The 20,533-nt window shown below is 36.3% G+C and overlaps 1 protein-coding gene across 1 annotated transcript in view; it reads right to left on the reverse strand.

Moving 5' to 3' along the window:
- Positions 1 to 20,533, reverse strand: part of SPAG16 (sperm associated antigen 16) — a 485,653-nt gene that overhangs the window by 203,934 nt on the left and 261,186 nt on the right. The window contains exon 13 of the mRNA XM_072418546.1: positions 6,169 to 6,295. The gene's annotated coding sequence lies outside the window, so the exon portion shown is untranslated. The remainder of the gene's footprint in view (positions 1 to 6,168; positions 6,296 to 20,533) is intronic.

Raw genomic sequence — 20,533 nt, forward strand, 5'->3', positions numbered from 1 at the left:
CCAGAGCACCACTCAAAATCAAAAGATTGCTTTAATGAGGTCACCAGTGAGTGATTTAAATTGGAATTTATAACCATAGATTTGGAGCTGTTCACCTGAAGTTCCGACAGCTTAATGAATTGAATTTGAAATAAGTTAGGGCACATTTGTGTTCTACCTCTCTGCATGAAATGCCTCGGATGTCTGGGTGTGTACGAATCGCTATGGCTAACAGCTTGAAAGCCAGAATGAATAACGGGGATAAAGGGCAGCCTTGTCGCCCTCCTCTCTGTATAGATTTGTTGTTGAATAAGCACCCTCCCAGCGTGACCCTAGCTTCAGGACCATCCTACAGTATAAGCTAGCTAATTATTGCAGGAAGACCTTTCCAAATTCCATGTGGACATGAACAAATATTCCAATGCAAGAATATAGAACGCCTTTTGAAGTTCTAAAAATAACAGCATGGTCAATCTATCTGGCCTCTGGTTCCAGTTCGAGGTGACAACTGAAATCAAATCAATTGATCTTCTCATCTGACCTGAGGCCTGTCTGTGTGCTACAAAATAATCTGGATCTGGGTGAATGTGGGCCCCCAGAAAGGAGTTCAGGTGCATTAAAAGTATTTTGGTTATGATTTTGATATCACAGTTTTTAAAGGGCAATGGAGTGGTAATTGGCTACCAAAAAGTGTCCAGCTGAATGCCCTCCCCTTTACTAAGGAAATTAAAATAATAGGTTAACTGGGAGGCCTGCATAAACAAAATAATAAGAGTTCGTGAACCCACCTGGGCCAGGGGCATACAGTTTCATTTTGCTATCAATATCTCCACTAGTATCTCCACCAAGATTTATATTCACTTACTGCTCTGATACCAGGTAACAATAAGAACAGGAAGAGGTAGGATATCTCATTAATAAGGACAAAGTGTTTAAGTGCCTGTTGCTATTATTTTCTTGTTTGTTTGTTTTTTTGCTTTCTTCTTTTGTCCCCTTGTCATCTTTTGTAAGTGAATCCCCCAAATTGGAGCACAAACAGTAATGCAAACTTGCCCACTTACCCACCTGATCAGAAACAAAAAGAAGAGTTCTGGCTGGAGTTAGGTTTTAAACTACAAAAAGTAATGTTAAAGTGTGAGAAAGAATACTTTAAATGAAGACATTTACATCCTGTATATGAAAATAACCACATTCAGGGCATATATTAGTGCACCCAGCTGTGCATTATGAAATATTCAGGTTTGAGCCCTTGAGAAGATGAGTCACAGCTTACGATATAGACCTTTTGCCTTTACAAGTTCACAATAGCATCAATTAAATCATAAGAGGGCTGATGTCAGTAAAGCACAGATGAATGTACTTGAAGAAAAAAAAGATAATTTATTGGTCACGAGTAACATACATGCATTTTCAATGTATCTCAATTAAAGCCAGGATTTCTATCCAATTCTTCCTACTCCTCTACAACGCAGCTTATATTTACTCTGCCTTAGAATGAATCCATTACCTGGGGAACATCACTGATAAATGCTTTCCATATGATTCACAAAGACGTCTGAGAGCTCAGCTGCTCTACTGCAATCTAAAGTTAGATTAGAATAGAACTTTGTTTAGTACTAGTTGTTGAATGGCACTGAATGGGTCAATGGTGCTCTCTATGTCTTAACAATATCTCTACACCAATATACTGTTTCAGACAGAACTTCTAATTAAACACGTTGATTAAAAAGTTGGCCATGAATTCGATAACTATTAACGAGGCAATTAAAATAAGGATGGTAATTAGAGACAAAAAAGAGTGATTTGAGAATTTGATCTTTCCCAATTGTATTTTGGGTCAATTACTCCTAGTGCTTCACACATTGAGCAAAAGTAAGTGCTCTGAATCATATTCTAGCTGTTTAGCACACTGTAGATTAACAGCAGCTTTGTCTGAAGTGCACCTTCAAAGTGAAAGAATGTACAAAGCTTCTGTGAATCACAAACTATTCATATAGATCATACTCATTTACATTGGTAGAAGTGCAAAAAAGAACACATGTTTGAGATACTGTGTATGTCACCTAAACAAAAGAAAAGAGAAAAAAAGGAACACCTATTTCTTGGACAAATCCATACGGAACATAAAACTCTAATTTCAACAACCTTTATTAGCAACAGTGGGATCCTCACTACATAAGAATATATAGTAATGATCACCAATCAGCAACCCAGGAACAACAAATAGCAAAAACCCCTTTTTTAGTACTATGAAGCCGACATGAGTGCTTCAGTAGGAGTGGACCCAAAACAGGGCAGGACCTTTAAACTAAGTAGTGTAGCCTAGCTGTTTTGCCATGAGTGCTAATGAATCTTGTCCCATCATTGCATGCAAACAATAAACTTAGACTAACAGCATAAAGTATAATTATTGTGGCCAAAACCAAACAGATTATGTTGCTGGATGATAAATTATGTTATTAGTGAAATGTTTTCACCCAAAGCATAAAAGACAAACTGAACTTTTTGGTTGGAGGCCCTGCCCTTTTTGCACCCCACATGCTGACCAGAGCAGCCTTCTCTCCTGCCTATGCCTTTGGCCCAGCCAGGCAAGGTTTGCATTGGGGGTAAGCCCGTTGAAACAGTGCTGGTACTATCAAATGAGCCAGTTGGAGGAGGTTCTGAACTCATATTTGCCTGGCAATTCCCCCAATCTCCAGCCTCTGGTTTACCCACTCTAAATCCACGACAACCACAAGTTGCTGTGAGAGATGTGATGTTAATGAAGCACCTTCTTGCTTAAATATGACCCTTACTACTTCCAGTGGTAGCTTTTTGGTAAGAAAAGATACAGAGATAGGTATGCGTAGTAATTACAGAAAAAGATACAGTCATGTTTTAGTATTAGGAAAAAATTATGACCTCATTGTAGTTCTTCCTATAATATAATGACATCATCAATCAATCAATCCTTTATATTGTATAAATTAGCAGGTGCTCATTCTCCTCTAACAGCGGTACTCATTCACATGTAACTAAATCATGTTTTTTTTTCTTTGCATTTTCCATGCTATGAGTTGGTGTCATAAATTGACAAATATATAGGTAACAACTGTAAATATTTTTACTTAGAATGTGATACCTGCTTATTTAGATTTCATGTTTTTCTTTTATTATGTTTTCAAAGATATTCAGATTCACTGCTGAAAGCAAGGGTTTCCTATCTACAATTCTGCAGGGTGGGCATGTTAGGCAGAGATTAGATGCACTGCTTCCTTCTGCTGCCACGCGACTGTTATGTCTTGCAGCCTACACTGGATTAGATCAACTGACATATGATGACCTTTAAATAAGCCATATTTCTTAACACTGTGAAACAACAAAAGAAAACAAGTATTTGACTGAAGTTCCAGAAAGAATCGAATGTGTTAGTTTATCAGTTAACACATTTAATCGTTCATACGCCTCTGATCCACACAGCAGATGATCAAACATCCAGCTATTTGTACAGAGACAGAAGCTTTAATTTGCAATGATTGGGGAAAGTATGAGTTGTGTCCAATTCTACAGGAGTGACAGGGCTCTGTCTGCCTTTAATGTCACTACATTTTCTATTACAGTCCATCCCCATACTTAAACCACCAACAATTAGTTGTCCTGCTCATTTCCTGGCCCTCCTTAAATCCTGTGTATGGGATCAATAGTAACTGCCTTAACTTGTAAGTGCCTTTGCTTCTTGCTGAACACTACAGCTTGTAAATACCAAGTTCAGAAGTGTGTCTGAGGCTCTGTTTGACTGAATTATAAGGTTGGAAAGATAAGGTGACAACTTCATAGCTCCCAAAACTATTAAAAAAAATACCTTATGCTGCACATATTCAAGTATATAAACCAAGATGTTTGTTAAAATGGCATTACAAACGTAATCCTATTTTATACTTGAGACACACAGTAGATAGCAATGTGTGTATCAAAATCTTACTGTCTGAGAAAATATTAGAAATGTGTTACACATTTCACATGAATACACAGGGCCATTGCCTGGTGGCCAGCAAACAAGTAAAAAAGGCAATATAAGAGCTGTAATAAGTTGTAACAAGGTGGAAGTATTTGTGGGACTGTGTGTCAGTAAAAGTTAAATAACACAAAAGTCTCAGGAGTTGCTAAATTAAGTTAGTTCTTATCTTTATTGAATGTGTACAATGGTCCAAAACAGCAACAGTTCCAGCAGCAAGATCACACGACTTGGATTACCCCAGGGAGTGTCCATTATCATATCCTCCAAGAGGGAAGAATCAGACAGGGAGAAGCTGGCATTTCTTTATGTGTATCCAGAAAATGTCAACATTCAGAACTTAATTCTATATATAAACTGATTGCAACCAATCAGATCGTTACATGACCATTGCTAGGTAATTTTGGCCAAACCTCCTTGTTACATTATACTGTAAAAAACTTGCAAATGTTAGTATGAAATTACTTTTTGTATATCACCAGCTGCTTTCTTTCTCATGAATATTGAGGCATAACAGCCCCAGATTTCTTCTTACCAAGTCACCCCAAACAAGTGAGGGATGGAGGACACAAGATGTTCATAAGGGCACAGACCAAACAGTTTACACAAATCCACCTGTACTTTCACAGAAGATTCCTGTATTTTCAGGTAAAATTAGTGAAAGAGTAGCATTGTGAAATACAGACTAAAGAGTATGTTAAGTGTTTTTCACTAATGTTTACTCTCCTCCCAATGGGCACCATTGTCTTCCTCCAAACTCAGTGAGCACTGTTGTTCCCCCAAAAATACCTGTTGTGCATTATTGTTCGCCCACTCCCCAGGTAAGCATCATTGCTCTTCTACACCGCATGCCGGTACTTCTTCGGACTGTTTTCTAGGCACTTCCACACTATCACTGGGAACAAATATTCTCAGATCTCTTACTGGGCACTATTGCTCCTCTTACTAAGCCCTTTTATTACTTCCATCTGCACACCAACACTGGGGCTTTCTTTCTCCCATGGACGTTAACACTGGGCATTTTTTTGTTCCCAATGTTTATTCTGGAAATTAGTTTAATTTCTCATTTTCTCAGTTTCTCATTGGTTTGTAGCTTGAAACAAACTTATTCTTTAAGTGGACTCAATTTTTTAGCTCTCTTTGTATATTCATTTTTTAGGCTAAGTGGTGTCCTTATTTCCCATAGTAGGTATGATTCACCACATCTACAACTGCAAGAATATTAACAAATTACCAAAAAACAGTTACAAGCTTCCTATAGTTAATATAAAAAATTGAGATTGAAGTCAACAGCAACAGGATTTTAGCAATAGTGCTGCCAATCCAAAAAGAAGTGGGCAGCACTGGTAAGTGCTGATTGGCAAGCTACAGGCATATGAATCTTTTACATTTTGTTGTAGTGCAAGCAAGCACAATTTATAGGAGAGTGGCAACACTGTTCTGAAATCAGGAGCAGTGCAGCATTGTTGCCAGTGCATCATCATCACAGGAAGCTGCATTAGGTAGACTGAACTGACAGGCCCAGATGGTATTTGTGTGACTTTACTGGGTAACTATAATAAAGTATAAGTGAGATCAGCTGACACCACCGAGACATACCTCTCGCTTCACACGTGGGTAAATGACACAACTCTGGTACAAGGACAGATATATGGATCTCAAATAATTATTTGCAAAACAATTACTGGCTGAGCCCACAAGTATTTTTTATTTCATTACCTTTCTTTATACTGCCTTTTTTAACTAACAAAAAAAGGATAAAAAGGTTTAGTAAAGTTTATTGTGTAGTTTTGTAGGTAAATGTACACAATGGTACACCCTGTCATTTGGATGGTTGGATAAATAAGGAATTCTATCTAGAATCTCTACCTTTTCTTTTATTGGCTTTTGGAAATAAACAAATGCAATCAATGTCAGAGAAACAATTTGGTGTAGTTTTAAACATTTAAAAAAATGTACATTATGTTAAAGAGGTTTGCACATTACAACAAAAAGAGAAACATCAGAAAAGGGACATCAAGAATTGGCTCCAAATAGGGATAAACCCTCCAAACAGTTGGGAGGATAACTCCCTATTTCATCTTAATGACTATTGGTAGCTACTGAGACACAAGCAGTGCAGTATGTGGTCTACGTCTGCCACTGTTTTCAATAAATTAAACTACTACAAAGAACAAAATAGTATATTTACTTACCATTCTTGCATCCCACAATGACAAAGTCTTATCTGCAGAGCTGGTGAGCACAATGTTGGAGTATGGAAGAAACTCAATGCTGTTGACAGAGTCCACATGGCCTCTCATGGTATATCTACACCGCTCACTCTCATAAGCAAGAGCAATAAGGAGTTACTTAGGAACAGCTACCAAGAAAAGGCACAAAAAAACTATTTTTGAAAAGCTTAACTTAGAAATCTTCAAATTCAAGCATAGTATTAATATTTGAAAAGTTTAGACAGAACAATGAATACTGCATTGTAAAAATATATTTTCTGCACTTTTGCTGGAAACCAGCAACTAATTTCCCACATTTGCATACACAGAAAAAGGCTTGGATATTTAATATTAAACATAGTTCCAACACTCTCCATAATTGCAATAATGTATTCAGAGAGAACACAAAGCACAACATCGGAAAGAACAGGAAAATAGGCATTTCAGTAAGAAAGATAAAACATACAGGAGGAGTTAATACATTTATTTTGCATGTCGATATATCAAGTAATTACTATTCCATTGCACGGTGCAAGACACATTTCAGCTAGTTAGGTTGCCCTCTCTCTGGGCTGCTTATCACTCAATCTCTGCAGTAACATATATTGCTGCTTTAAATAACATGTCCCAAATGAATTTCCTGCAGAACCATGAGATGTAATTATAACTCACACCCTTATGTGTCAACAAGGAAAGCAGGCTGACTACATAGGAAACCAGAACACACAGTGCATACGCCACTCACTTATAGTGATTGACACAAAGAATAGACAAGTGGGCTGCATGAAGACTAGGGTGAGATTAATTAGCTGCCACAACAGGAAGAGCCTGGCTGAGATATTTTGCAATGTGAAAATGGACTAAGGTGAAGGACCCTGACAGACTATGTGTGAAGAGACAATGTGAGCATATTCATAGAATACAAGCAAATCTACATTTAACCCTATAAAAAATGCATGGGACTTGAGATAAGTTTGTCCCAACCTATTTATTTTCAGTGAAATTCTGCCATTGCATTCAAAGTTTAGCAAAAGTAAGAGTCATGAAAAGGTCAACAATTATTAGGATAGGAAGAATAATTAATGGAGTTGTCTATAAATTGACTCCCTATTTATATTCAAATCACCCAACAAGTAATAATATGCAAAGCATACCTACACTATTATTGAAGATCCTTTAGCTGCCATTGTTCTTTTAAACTGGCTGATTACAAAATTAACAGGGCTCTGTACCTTGTTTAAGAAATCAGTGTGGTTCCCCCACTGTGACCTGCTCTGTTTATATCTTTTAGGACTGTTGAAGACGCCACTACTGATTATCACTTCTAACAATATCTGCACACAATTCTTATTAGAGGGGCTATTTTCTAATGATTGCATTTTAAGAGAAGTTAAGGTTCAGTATCCAGAGGTCAAGAATGTTTTTCTTCTTTTATTGCAAAGTCGAGCCGTTCAGCCCACTGAAGTGTAGGCAGATGATGTACAGGAGACATGACTGTTAACTGAAAACAGTATAGACATGTATAGATTTGTTCAATATGAACAAAAAAGTGTAATATTAATAAAAAAAAATATTATGCAGATACCTCACTGCCAAAGGAGCTTCTATATTTTACTTTAGTTCTTGTACTGGTTGAAGATTGCTAAATTCATGTCATGGGCTATGGTAGACCTTTTGTGTAACTTAAGAGTCTTAGCCAACTTCAAACAACAACAAAAACAGCATCCAAAATCAGGCAAAGGATCAGGCCACATAGAAGGCAAATATGATCCAAAACCAGAACAAATATCAGGGAAGGTGGTAGAAAACCCATGGTGATCCAAGTGATAACCAAAATCAAAGAGTAGAAGACAAACTCAACACACACCTTTAATAAGGTAAAGGCTAAATAAAATATTACACTAGGAAGAAAGGCGTGGACAGTAGAAACCTGAACGGCAAGGCCTAGCAATGACCAGCAGGAGGCAAAGGCCCCATACTCAGAATTACAAAAAATCTAAAAGTACAAAATTTAGAGGTTCCCTTTAACCTTCCAACAAATTCCAAAAATTGTCTGGACTCAATCATAGTAACTTTTTTCAAAACATAACACTATTTATAACCTCTTTGTGAAGACTACCAAATGTCTGCTCAAGAAGTAAAAAAAATAAACTACTGAAATGGAGATTTAGCTTCTAATTGCAAAGTTAAAAAAAATAGGAAGCTTATCAATAGCAGATTAACGGTCTGTAATCAATAGAATGCTTATTTTCTTACTTGTACAGCTCTTCCTCTGAACAGGATATGACCTAACCATGCAATATAGCTGCTACAATTACAAACTGTTGGGAAATTGTGTTTTTGGACAGATTACATTATTTTAGGAAAAAGGCAGTATGGGTGAAAAGTATTTAGGAAACCATATTTTATTGTATCTTATGCCATATTGGTATTCTTCTTGAAGTATTTTAGTAAATAATTAAGATGCTTCATTTTGCAAACACTGAAAACTCTGATGATTAAGGACCCCTGGGTTAGATGGTTTTCAGTAAATTATTGAAGTAACATGTAACAACGTTTGCTCTAACTGTATTTCATCTTATATATATGATATCTTTTTAATATTATATTTGTAACAAAAACTGATCTTGAATATCACTTGAACTGTATAAACTATTCTGAAAGTGGTATTACATGTGTGACAGGGATTATTATGTTAACAAAGGAAGTCTTTCTTATTTCTTTTATTGTTGACTGAAATAGAGTTGCCAGACTGTCAGAAAAGGAAATTTAATCATTACAAATGTTAACAGGGTGAGAATACATTTGTATTTTTCTATCTGCTTTTAACAACAAGTCATAAAGCTTTTTTTATTTGTAAGAGAAGTGTAAATTTAATGTGACCCTGTCATAAAAGAAGTACAGGGGCTGCCATTCCTAGATTCCTTCTTAATAATGCTTGTTAAACAAACCTTATATTTACTGTATACTTGTGTAGGGTCAATGACTTGGGAGACATTGAAACCATTGCATAGCTTGATAATCATGCAACTAGATTTTGCTTAAGCATTCATTATGAAATGACCCCTCCATGATTCCCATAAACCTCACTGGTTTTAAGGTAAATATCCAAAATCACTGCTGTGGAAGACTGCAATTTTTGAGCCTATATGGTGGAGGGTCTGATATATAATATTTTTGACCATCAGCTTTTTCTACTGTGCATGTGGTGTACTGCCAAAGTAATCGACCTGTTGCTATCAGAACAATGGAGGATGAAGGGCATGTGCAGAAGCGTCTTTTTCTTGCAGTGGGGCAAAAAATTGTCAAACTCAGGCCTGCGCAGTGTGAGATCAGAACGTAAGAAGAAGAAACAAGATAGCGACACCCAGTGCTTTCTCTGCACCACCACAATGGAGGATTTCAGGACAGCACAGGGCCAACTCCAGGGCCAGGGATCAGGGGCTCTATAGTAGTAAAGGTAAGTGGTGTTTTAATTTTTAGTGACAGTTCCACTTTGAATTATCTATTTTTTAGCTTACCGAAATAAAGTTTTTGGGCATTTTTTATAGGGATAGTGTGTAAAAATACAGCACACTAGGAACAATGATTCTCTTTGTAAGACACATTTTTTCATAGAAAAAAAAATATTTTACAACTCATTTACCTATTGTATGTTTATGTTCGTCTTTAGGGAAGAAAAAATAGTTTTATACAAGAAATGTTATAAGTAAGATGGATTCTGAGGTTCTTGCTTTGTGAAAAGTTACAAGAAAAGAGTATGTAATTGTTTTCCTGGCTCTTGACTTTTTACAGTAGTTTTTTTTTTATATTCTGAAAAAATAATGATCGCAGCTAACGAGTTTGATTCTATTCACCACGTCATTCTTGGTCTATTCATTAAGACTGGCTGTGCATGGCTCCACATTCGGTAATGATTCCATCCACAAATATAACTTTTAATTGCAAATTCCCCAGAACAGCTAACTGCAGCTAAAAACAGATACCTGTTACTGAACAGTGGTATTAAATAAACTTTTTAAAATAAAGATTTTCCAGAGGACACAGATTTAATCATGCTTGCCTTCTGGACTGACTGATAAACTAATGGAATAAGCAAGAGTTGAACATATTGATTATTGTTTATCACAGTGGCGCTTAACTTAAGAAATCCAGCTACCCCACTGAAAAGCACATGCTAAAATACTTGCATATTATGAAACTGTTTTTACTTTTAGGTGGTTCTTACCTATACAATTAGATTTCTTCCCTTGATAAAAAGCTTGAATAAGTGAAATGTAATTTATTGCACAATTGAATTTATTGTCACACATCCCTTTCACCAGGAGAATACAGTGTACAATACTTTGCCTTTACTTATGATTGAAATACCATTTCATAATGTATTATACTAACTCAAAGATTCACAAAGTGGGTGCAACTTTCCAAGAGTGCTGTTGGTAGGATGATCCAAACTACTGCCTTTAATACAGCCAGTACTGCCTTGGGAATCAGAGGCAACAACGACTGAATCAGTACAGGGAGAGAAGAAAACTAACTCACCCACCCCAACCCCTGTCAGTGGGGTCTTTTACTGGGGATCTTTTAGTACAGGTCTGTCAATGGTGATCAGTCACTAACGGTCTGTTTTTGAGGTATGTCATTGAAGGTCTGTTGTTGGGGGTCTTTTGCTGGCTAAATTTTAGAATGTTCATATTTTATCATTTAGGTAATATTCCATATGTAGATCACTCAGCTTCACTGATGAAATTCTATTCACCCAAGCCTTGGAGACCCTTAATAAATCAGGAGCTTTATGTACATTTTTTTTTCAAGGCACCAAAGCCAGAACAAATGTAACTGCCGTTTGGTCCTAACACTTGTTAGGTATTTGTTTATGCCAGGGCACTATGAGTGTCCATGAGCACCAAAAAGGTTTGTACTAACAAGGAGAAACAAGTAAATTACTTAGAAGCAGGTAACTTAGTTATAGGATGCAAAATTTAACATACAACAAGAAGTTAGTACAAACCAATATCTAGGGCATCCATTTTTCAGTTAATGCTCATACAGGTGTTTGAGAGCATTGTGTTAGTGAATAAATTAAACCTCTCTAAAACTTTATCTAAACTAAAAATAGCTCAGTGGGAGCTCAGATTGTAATGTCTGCCTAACCTCACAGCATATGTGCAGGATTCCACTGGGGATCACCATGTTCTACTTTAGCCAAGTGTGTGGAAATAAAAGAAATATTCTCATGGTGTTAATAAAACGCATACATTGTGATTAAGAGACAAATTTGACATCATAGATATGATATATTACATGATTATTCCCTACTCCAGTGATTTTTAACTAGTGTGCCGTGAGAGATCTTCAGGTGTACCGTGAAAAATTTTCCCATTACATTGGGGAACATATTTTTTGTTGAGTTAGAGCTCACACTTGTTTTTAATAATTTTTGGGTGGTGAATCCAGAAATGACGCCAGTTTTTTGCTATCACCCATTTTTTACGATACAGGGTACCCTCCATTTTTGTCAAAAAGCATACAAATTTTCCATGCAATGAAAAAACAATGAAAAAATAACGTGAATGTACTGTTATTTTAAATTTTGTTTGTTCATACAAAGAATTTATTGTTACATTATGACATTTTTTTACAGTAAAACATTTGAAAATAAATTGGGTAAGTGGTTAAGGTAAAAATTTACGCTTATAGCTTTTCCTGGAGTGTTCAGTGTTAGGACAATCTCACCGAATGCTCCAACAATATTAGTCAGCCATCATTTGTACATCCCATCTACCCTGATACCTTCCTTCCATGACCTTCAAATCTTGGTGGAATCGTTCACCTTGCTCATCACTGACTATACCAAGGTTTTCCGGGAAGTTATAAAGATGGCTATGCAGAAAATGCACCTTGATGCTCATATTGCAACCAGGCATTTTATGGCTCTCCAAAAGTTTCTTGACAATTTCTGTGTAATTTTTTTGCTTGCGTGTTTCCAAGAAAGTCCTTGACAATGGATTTGAATATTAACCAAGCATTCTTTTTGACTTCTGACATTGTCCTGATGAAATGTCATCTTTGATGAGCTGCCGAATTTGTTGACCATCAAACACAGCAGCCTTTATTTTTTCAAATGACATGCTAGGAAATGCCAAAATGATGTACTTGAAACAGTCTCCTTCAGTTGGCAAAGCTATAACAAACTGCTTCATCAGACCCAGTTTCATGTGCAGAGGCGGGATTATAATATTCTTTCTATCAACAAGTGGCTCATGTAGAATGTTTGGATCCCCTGGTTTTGAGGCAGTTCTTGGAGGCCAGTTCCTTTCCAACCAATGCCTCTCACAAGCTCTGTTGTCCCACATGCACAGATAACAGGGATACTTGGTGTATGCGCGTTACCAAGTAGGAAGCATACCATTTTAAGGTAACACAGATGACCCAATTGTGTTGGTGATATTGCAACAACTCAATGACTCTCTTTATGTCTGCATATTCTTCACAAAGAAAAACTTAATGGCCAATTGGGACTGACACAAATATATTGCCATTGTGAAGGAGGACACACATTAAGCTTGGCTTTGAGCTATCGATGAATAGTCTCCATTCAGTTGAGTTATAGATTAGAATTCCCAATTCCTCCATTAAACCAGGTATAATATGCCAATACACAAAGCCACTGTCAGTTCTAATATACTGCAGAAATGCAATTTCTCTGTTTCGAAAGTACAATACCGTCGTTCCTTTTTCAAGTCAGTTTTTCTCACGCAGTCTTGATGCTAGGAGTTCTGAAGCCTTCTTTGATAGTCCCAAATCACGTGCCAAATCACTCAACTCATGCTGATCAAATCCCTTATGAACAGAGTAGTATTCAATTTCAAACTCTTCATCATTGTTGTCACCTAGTTCATCAACATTTTCATGTTCTTCAAGAGAGGGTAATGAAACCCGGCACCGGGATTTCATCTGAATGTTATATTCTGAAGTTTTCATTATACAAAAGTAACAGTCACTGAAATGATCTTCTGGCTCTCGCCAAACCCTAGGTATACCAATTGACATCTTACCACGTGTTCCCTTTGTCAACATCTGTAAACCCTTGACACACTGTTTGCACACCTTATGAGGGGTCCAAGACTTATCTTGATCACCAAGTTTACCTTTGTAATATGCCAAATAGGCTTGCTCTACAAATGTACTGATGTTCACCCTTTGACTGGGAATGGTGAAACTGCCACAGATTTCAAACAACATTGTTTGAAATCCATATAAAGTGGGCAATAATGGGCTATTAGGCACTATAAAATATGTAAAACACGATGGGATGGATAATTTAAAATGTTATCATATTTATGTTGATACCAGATTGATACCAGAGCAAAACATATAACAGTTTCACTGCCGTGACTACCGATCTGTTCCCCACCACTGATTCTAACAGAGAGTGTTGAAAAAAAAACACGCGCAGGGATATTGATGTGTAATATGTTTAGTTTAATGTATTTTTTTCTGGTAATGTAGTAATAATTTAATTGATGATAACAATGTAATCTTTTTTATGGTTGTAGATTCTCTCTCCTCTCTCCTGAGGAAGCGGATATTTCATTGAAACGCGTAGAGAATTAACCCAGAATGTATCCCTCACAGGGACACTCTGAAAGGAGAGATTATTGTGTGTAATAATAATGGATTTTATGTGGAGTTATGTATTGGAAATGAACCTTTTAATGTATATATTAATAAAATTTTGTTATTTTCATAATATGTTTTTGATATTGGCCTAAAAAATCCCGCTACGAAAATTGGTGTTCTTCACCGTATGTTCCTTTTTTTCTGGGTTCAAATAGCCATGTGGCCTATCTGAAATATTACATATGTATAGGCGGAAATCTTTTTTTTTTTGTAAAAGACTGGTTTAAAGTAACAAACCTGGACAACACAAGTAGAAGTAAATATTATTAAAATATCCAAAAAGATAGTCTGTTAAAGAAATACTCTGATAAAGGTATAAACCAATATTTTTTAATTTTTGCTTCTTACAAGTCCAAGCTGTTCATTTTATTAAAACACTAACTGGAAATTTCAGGGAAGGCATAAGCTTGACTTTTAAAAGAAATATATATACATTTACCAGCCTGTAGCTGTCGATTTACTGATTGTTTTGATATGTAGTGTTCACTAATGGTACTCAAAGCGTATACACTCTAAAAACATATAGTTAGTTTCAAACAAATCTTGGTTTATGAGAGTTTTACTTCAGTAAAACTTTGCTAAAGTGTTAAAATCAAGTTAATAGTAAAGAACTCAAATGCAAATTTGCTATAAATAACATAGAATGAATTATTATTATTATTATTATTATACAGTATTTATATAGCGCCATCATATTACGCAGCGCTGTACATAGTCCATAGTCGTGTCACTAACTGTCCCTCAAAGGAGCTCACAATCTAATGTCCCTACCATAGTCATATGTCATTAATGTAGTCTAAGGTCAATTGTTAGGGAGAAGCCAATTAACCTAACTGCATGTTTTTGGGATGTGGGAGGAAACCGGAGTACCCGGAGGAAGCAGTATGTACTATCCTTATTAATATTAACTTAAATATAACTGTCATGAACCATTTAACCAAAACCTTATTGGTAAATCTGCTAATCATTTCACCAAGTTTATGAAGCTGTTGAGTCTTGTTTAAAGCAATAAAAACCAAGCCACTTTCATGTTTTGTTGCAAACAGTTAATGTGACCTGGGCCATTCACTGTAATTCCAACTGAATCCTTCATAACACCATCAGTTTGCAGAGAAGTGTGGATTAACTGGGTCAGAGCTGACGAGCTATAGGTATTTATATACTTATGGTCGACCTCTTCTTATCTGAGGGCAGCCTGATACAGTGTTGTTTTGGTATGCAGCAGCGAATGTGATAGGGAAGTAGAAGCATGAGACATGAATTTGACATACTGCAGATTTTTATGTGTGTCCAGTTGGCTATGAGTATGTGACATGCATATGGCTGCTGCTAAATCTTCAATTGCTGCCCTCTAATAGAATTTCTTGACTCAAATGTCATCTTCTCTTGTCACATCTCTAAGCCTCTTATCAGAGAATGCAGTTCACTTTTGATAGAATTACCAGATGAACTTGTAAGATGGATTTCAGCTGTTCCAAATGTCTAAACCTTGTATGTGTGTTGTCTCAGCACTGAAGCAGCCAGACAGCACATACATCTAATAATGGCACATCCCTACTTCAAAATAAAAAGAGAAAACAATACACAGTAAACACTTGCTCATAGAACAGCTGGTCCAATACTAAAAAAAATGTCTGAAGAAATAAAGCCCTCCCTGTCACTGCCAACCAGCATTTATTTCCCATTTTTGTAGGGGATGTGTGAAAACAAATGGTAGGAGTTGATTGACCTGATTTATTAAAGACTGGAGAGGATACACTTTCATCAGTGAAGCTGGGTGACACAGCAAACCTGGAATGCATCTGGTCCATGACTGATAACATTTGCTAACAAATGTTACTTAAGAAATCACCCAGCTTAACCACGGAAAGTGTATCCTCTCCAGGCTTGGAGAGCTTTATTGAATCAGGCCCGATGAATGTGAAAACAAACTTTGGATCATGGGGCTCTATATAAGTTTTCTGTTGACCCGCAAACACAAATTATATGAGTAAATTAATTGGGACACTGTGGAACTTTCATTTCAGCTTCCTTTGAGACTTATTCGAGATTTAATTAATCATTTCACACATGAAAGGGATTTAGTGGTACTCTGGACTCACTTCTTTTAGTTCCATTAGCCTCTGCTTCTACTGCATGTTGGAAACCTGTTTGGATCTTTAATTTTATCGCTGTACCATTCCATACTGTATGCATCCAAAAAATGATTTAAAGGCATTTCAGGAAGCACACATCCTGTGTGACACCCAGCACCCTACAAAATCTTATGACTGTCATAGACACACCCCCTACACTACAATAGCTTTTAATTACAGCAGCTACGTCCTATGTGTTGAATATATTTTTAGCAGCTAGTATCATCTGGATGGTTAAATGCAGATCTTTCCTCCAGCCTGCTTTTGCAAACTGAATCTTAGAACTTTTAGGTGCAGTTTGTATGATGGTCAGACTTTCCAGTGCAATATCAATGGCAAGATTCATGTCCCAGCATCTTGTTCAAGCTAGACAAGAAGGAGGTATCTCCGGTAGCATAGAGTTGTCCCCCTTTTGTTCCCTGTGCATACTGAAGTGCAGGGCTCAGGAATTCTGCGTTCTGTATTATTTATGTTGCATGAGAAGAAAAGAAGGGGAACTCAGATTAGTATTTATGTTTTGACGTGATTTAGACTGCAAACGTATAGGATCTGGTTTACTGCGTTATACTGTTTACATTTTGGCAAACGTGTGTATTAACTCAAAAGCGCAAGTAGTAAGGTGCGGTGCTGACTCTTCCTGGATAAGCTGTCCTGCTAGTAATCAGTTTTATACTATTATCTGCAGTCTCCTAATTCTTCTTGTAAACCTCCCTGTATTTTTGTCTCTAACACATTTTGGCTTAAAAAAACTACTAGCCAGTTTTACACTTCTTTATTCCCTGAAGTATGGTAATTCTTTTAGTAAAGCCCCAAGCTCTTAAAACTTAAGTAAATTTGGGCCTAGCCTTGCTATTTGACAATTGTTTGCTTTTGGACAATTTTCACTGTGGTTTTATTTGCAGTCTCTTAATTATTGTTGTAAAACATCCTTGGCTAACCAACCTTGGCTAAGAAGTTTTACCCATTACTGATCATTACGTCTGAAACCTTTTGTATAGAATGTAGCTTGCTATCTGAAATCAAAGAAGCAGTGGTAAAACGTAGGCACTGAAATACAAACAATAAATGTAATGCCTATAATAATATTAAACTTGTCTAAACACTACAACGAACAATAATACATATCACATCCTATCACAACCAAACAGGAAATCACCTTTTAGCAGTTTAGGATATACAGGTGGATGATGATTTATTAAAGGTTGCTTTGGGTTACTCAATATCACTGTTCTTTGCAATGTTATTAAAGCCCAACAATGTGTTTTTTTTTTCTTCTCTTTCTATTCTTAAATACCCAGAACCCTTTGCCAGCAGTCATATGCATCTGCTATTGTCCTGGCTTTATTGAAATACCAGCGGAACACAGGCAAAAAGGAAATGTCATGTCATTATGTCTGAAAGCCTTTTTTATATAGAATACAGCTGGCTTTATATTCATGACATGAATGATTAGATGTGTCATATGTGAGGCTACCCAGGAATAAAGTAGCTGTAATAAAATATAAAGACATGATAGGGCATATTTATCACCACATAAAACAAGCTGGCATTTTAATGTCTTAAGCCGGCTGGTGTACCCATTGATCTTACAAAGTTTTGTGCCTAGGTTGGATTTTTATTATGTTGGGTCTATATTTCTCTTTAACTTCTTAAAAATATAGCTTTGATTTTTTTTCATGTCACACTGTACTGGCAGGAAATTTTCTTTCTTGAAATCCAGTCTAAGCTAAACACTGTATAATAAAATGTAGAACTCTGGTAAAATAATATATATGTCTTGTAATTGAGATTATTAAAGGCATGTTTATGTCCGACTCAATAACCACAAAGTATATAAATCCACTTTGTGTGCATACAATGCCACTGTTCCAAGCAACTCCACTGACTGCAGACTGGCTGCAGGAAAATACAGGTGGCAGATATAAGACCAGTCACCATGAACTTGGTGAGGAAGGAACAGTGACTGGTCTTTAATACAGGAAGCCCCTGCAAGACTTTGTATGTGATTGCTGTATGAATCTGGAAAAATGCAACAAAATTCAAATAAATAACTATATGTTTCTTTGATTCCTCACGCCATATAAAACTTTACCAAAGTTTTAGTAAAGCCTAGGCTTTACTAAATGATTTTGTATAATATATATCTAAGTATAGTATTATATTATGTAAACTTTATACTTTGTACATTTGTATTAACATTATTATACTCTTGAAGGGTCCTAAGGCAGTAAATAGGAAGGCAGAGGTTCCTGCTAAGTATTACCTGTTGAACCCTTACATTCCATAAAGTTCACTTTACAATTATTTACGTAACATGAGTATTTCTTTTTAGATTTTTCCTTGCTGTGGGCAAAATACAGTAAACCATTTCCACATTTTCAAAAAGCAAAGTTTTCCAAAAAGCCTTTGTACCCACGAGACTGCCATTTGTGCTTCTCTAATGCACCCTTAACATTGCTATGAGTTCTAGCAGGGGCCAGATTGGTTGGTGGATTATTAGGGATTCCCTAAAAATCTGGGACCTTTTCAGAGGTAATGATTTTGTAAGTCTTGTTTCAGAAACATGAGCTATCTGGGGGGAATCCTTTTGCTATTTCCAGTTTTCCTCTTTTATCAAAGAAAAATTTAAGTCTGTACTCCAGCCATTTTCCCATTTGAAAAATGCATTTGAAAAATCACTTACCTTCCCCAAGATTTCTAGAGCTCCAATTATCTCCAAGCTATTTAACATTCCTATTAAGAACTCTCCAGAATTTTACTAAGTACCTCAAAGCCAAAGTGGTCAAAGCTAACTACAAATCTATTTTATAAATGGTATTTTACAATAATTTCAGAGAGAATTTCCAAACTCAATCCACAAGCATCTTCTCAAGATGAGAAGAATGGCTCATAATTGGTTGATCTACAAAAATATGAGCAGAATTTGGATCTTCCTAAAGCTCCAGATTGTGCGTTGTTTCAAAAGCTGTACACACAGCACAGCAAAGAGGAACACTCCTCTTTTGACTTGTGTAACGATTCTACTTGGTTGGTCATTCATGGATCTGTTCTGATGGATTCATGAACGATGTAGAGTGACCACTGTTCACATGCCAGATTCTCACCTGAGACAATACCCATCTGGGATGTGTACATAGTTTTAGATATGTTTCCCACTTGATCTCTCTAGATCTTTTTGGCAGCTTATATTCCTATAGTTAAAGATAGGTTTGTATTGTCCTTGACTTGGTTTACCACAAACCTAACTAATGTTCAAATACGAAGCCTCACCTACTGTCCAATGAAAATGCCTATGTGGCCAATGAATGTGTAATGAACTGGGGAAATAACAGCTTGGACTGCATCCAGTAGGAGAAAATAATCAGTGTGGTAATCAGCTCTAGATAGAAGGTGACCACTGCAGTAAAGGCTGCTTTATATTTTAGCTGCTTTATAAATTGAATTAGCTACTAATTTGTTTTAACTGTTCTGTTTAAGCTTTCCTTTCTTACAGATTTTCCATCCTACAACTTAAAAGGAGTAACTGCAGTATCCATGCATGGAATGTTCAGTGCCTAATTATCAGATGGAAGATTTAACTAAGTTAATAAGTTATTAAGCTAGGGAGGTGTGAAATGTGGATAGATGTGTGATTTGTGAACATTCTACACAAACTATAATTTTTTTTATGTAAATACTCAGGCCCTCTCTCTTTTTTTCGAAAAACCCTTCATTCAATGTAAAGAATGAAAAACATTACCTAATGCAGGTATGTGTTTATAAAAAATATGTGTATTTTTAAAATCAACTAGTGTTTATAGCAGAATGTGACATGGTGTCAGGTTTCTGCAATCACTAGCTCAGACTGAGAGAAGATAGTGAGGAACTCTGGCTGATCTATGCATATTCCACCTGTGCATTTAGCTGTTTGCCTGGATTAGTCTGGCCTTAAATCCTATTTATTTCTTTAACCTCTGTTTACATACAATTAGATTAAAATAGGAAATATGAAATACACGTTTTAAGGTATAGAAGAGTGCAGTAAATTTAAAAATGGGATAAGTGTCTCAGCCCTATAAACTTTAAAACATTTCGATGGGCGAAAATCAGCCTGACTCATATTGCATGTTTTTTATTTTTTTTAATATTCTACTTCATTGAGAGGGAATATTTACTAACCTAAGTTTGTCATCCAGGTCCCTTGACTGCATCATTTCTGAGTGAAGGGGACTGCTAACCCAATGCTGAGAATGTGCCTGTGGTGACTGCAAAACTGTTTCTTCTTTTTTTATAAAACAGTTTGAGATACAAACAAAACGTGGACATTTTGTGTGAAAATGTCTTTGTGAGGAAAGCTTAGTTATAGGTTTTGTATGGAAAAGTGCTTGTAAGTTGGGGTACATCTTAAGGAAGCTTCATTAAAACAAGCATCAAGGAGATAACTAAGAGTCCGGATTTAAAGATCAACTTCCTTTCCATATTATCATCATCTCCAAATCTGGCAAAAGCACAACTAGCTTGCTAACTAAACAGCAGCATTCTGTGAGATA

The sequence above is a fragment of the Pyxicephalus adspersus genome, chromosome 7 (assembly GCF_032062135.1).
Source record: "Pyxicephalus adspersus chromosome 7, UCB_Pads_2.0, whole genome shotgun sequence".
NCBI lineage: Eukaryota > Metazoa > Chordata > Amphibia > Anura > Pyxicephalidae > Pyxicephalus > Pyxicephalus adspersus.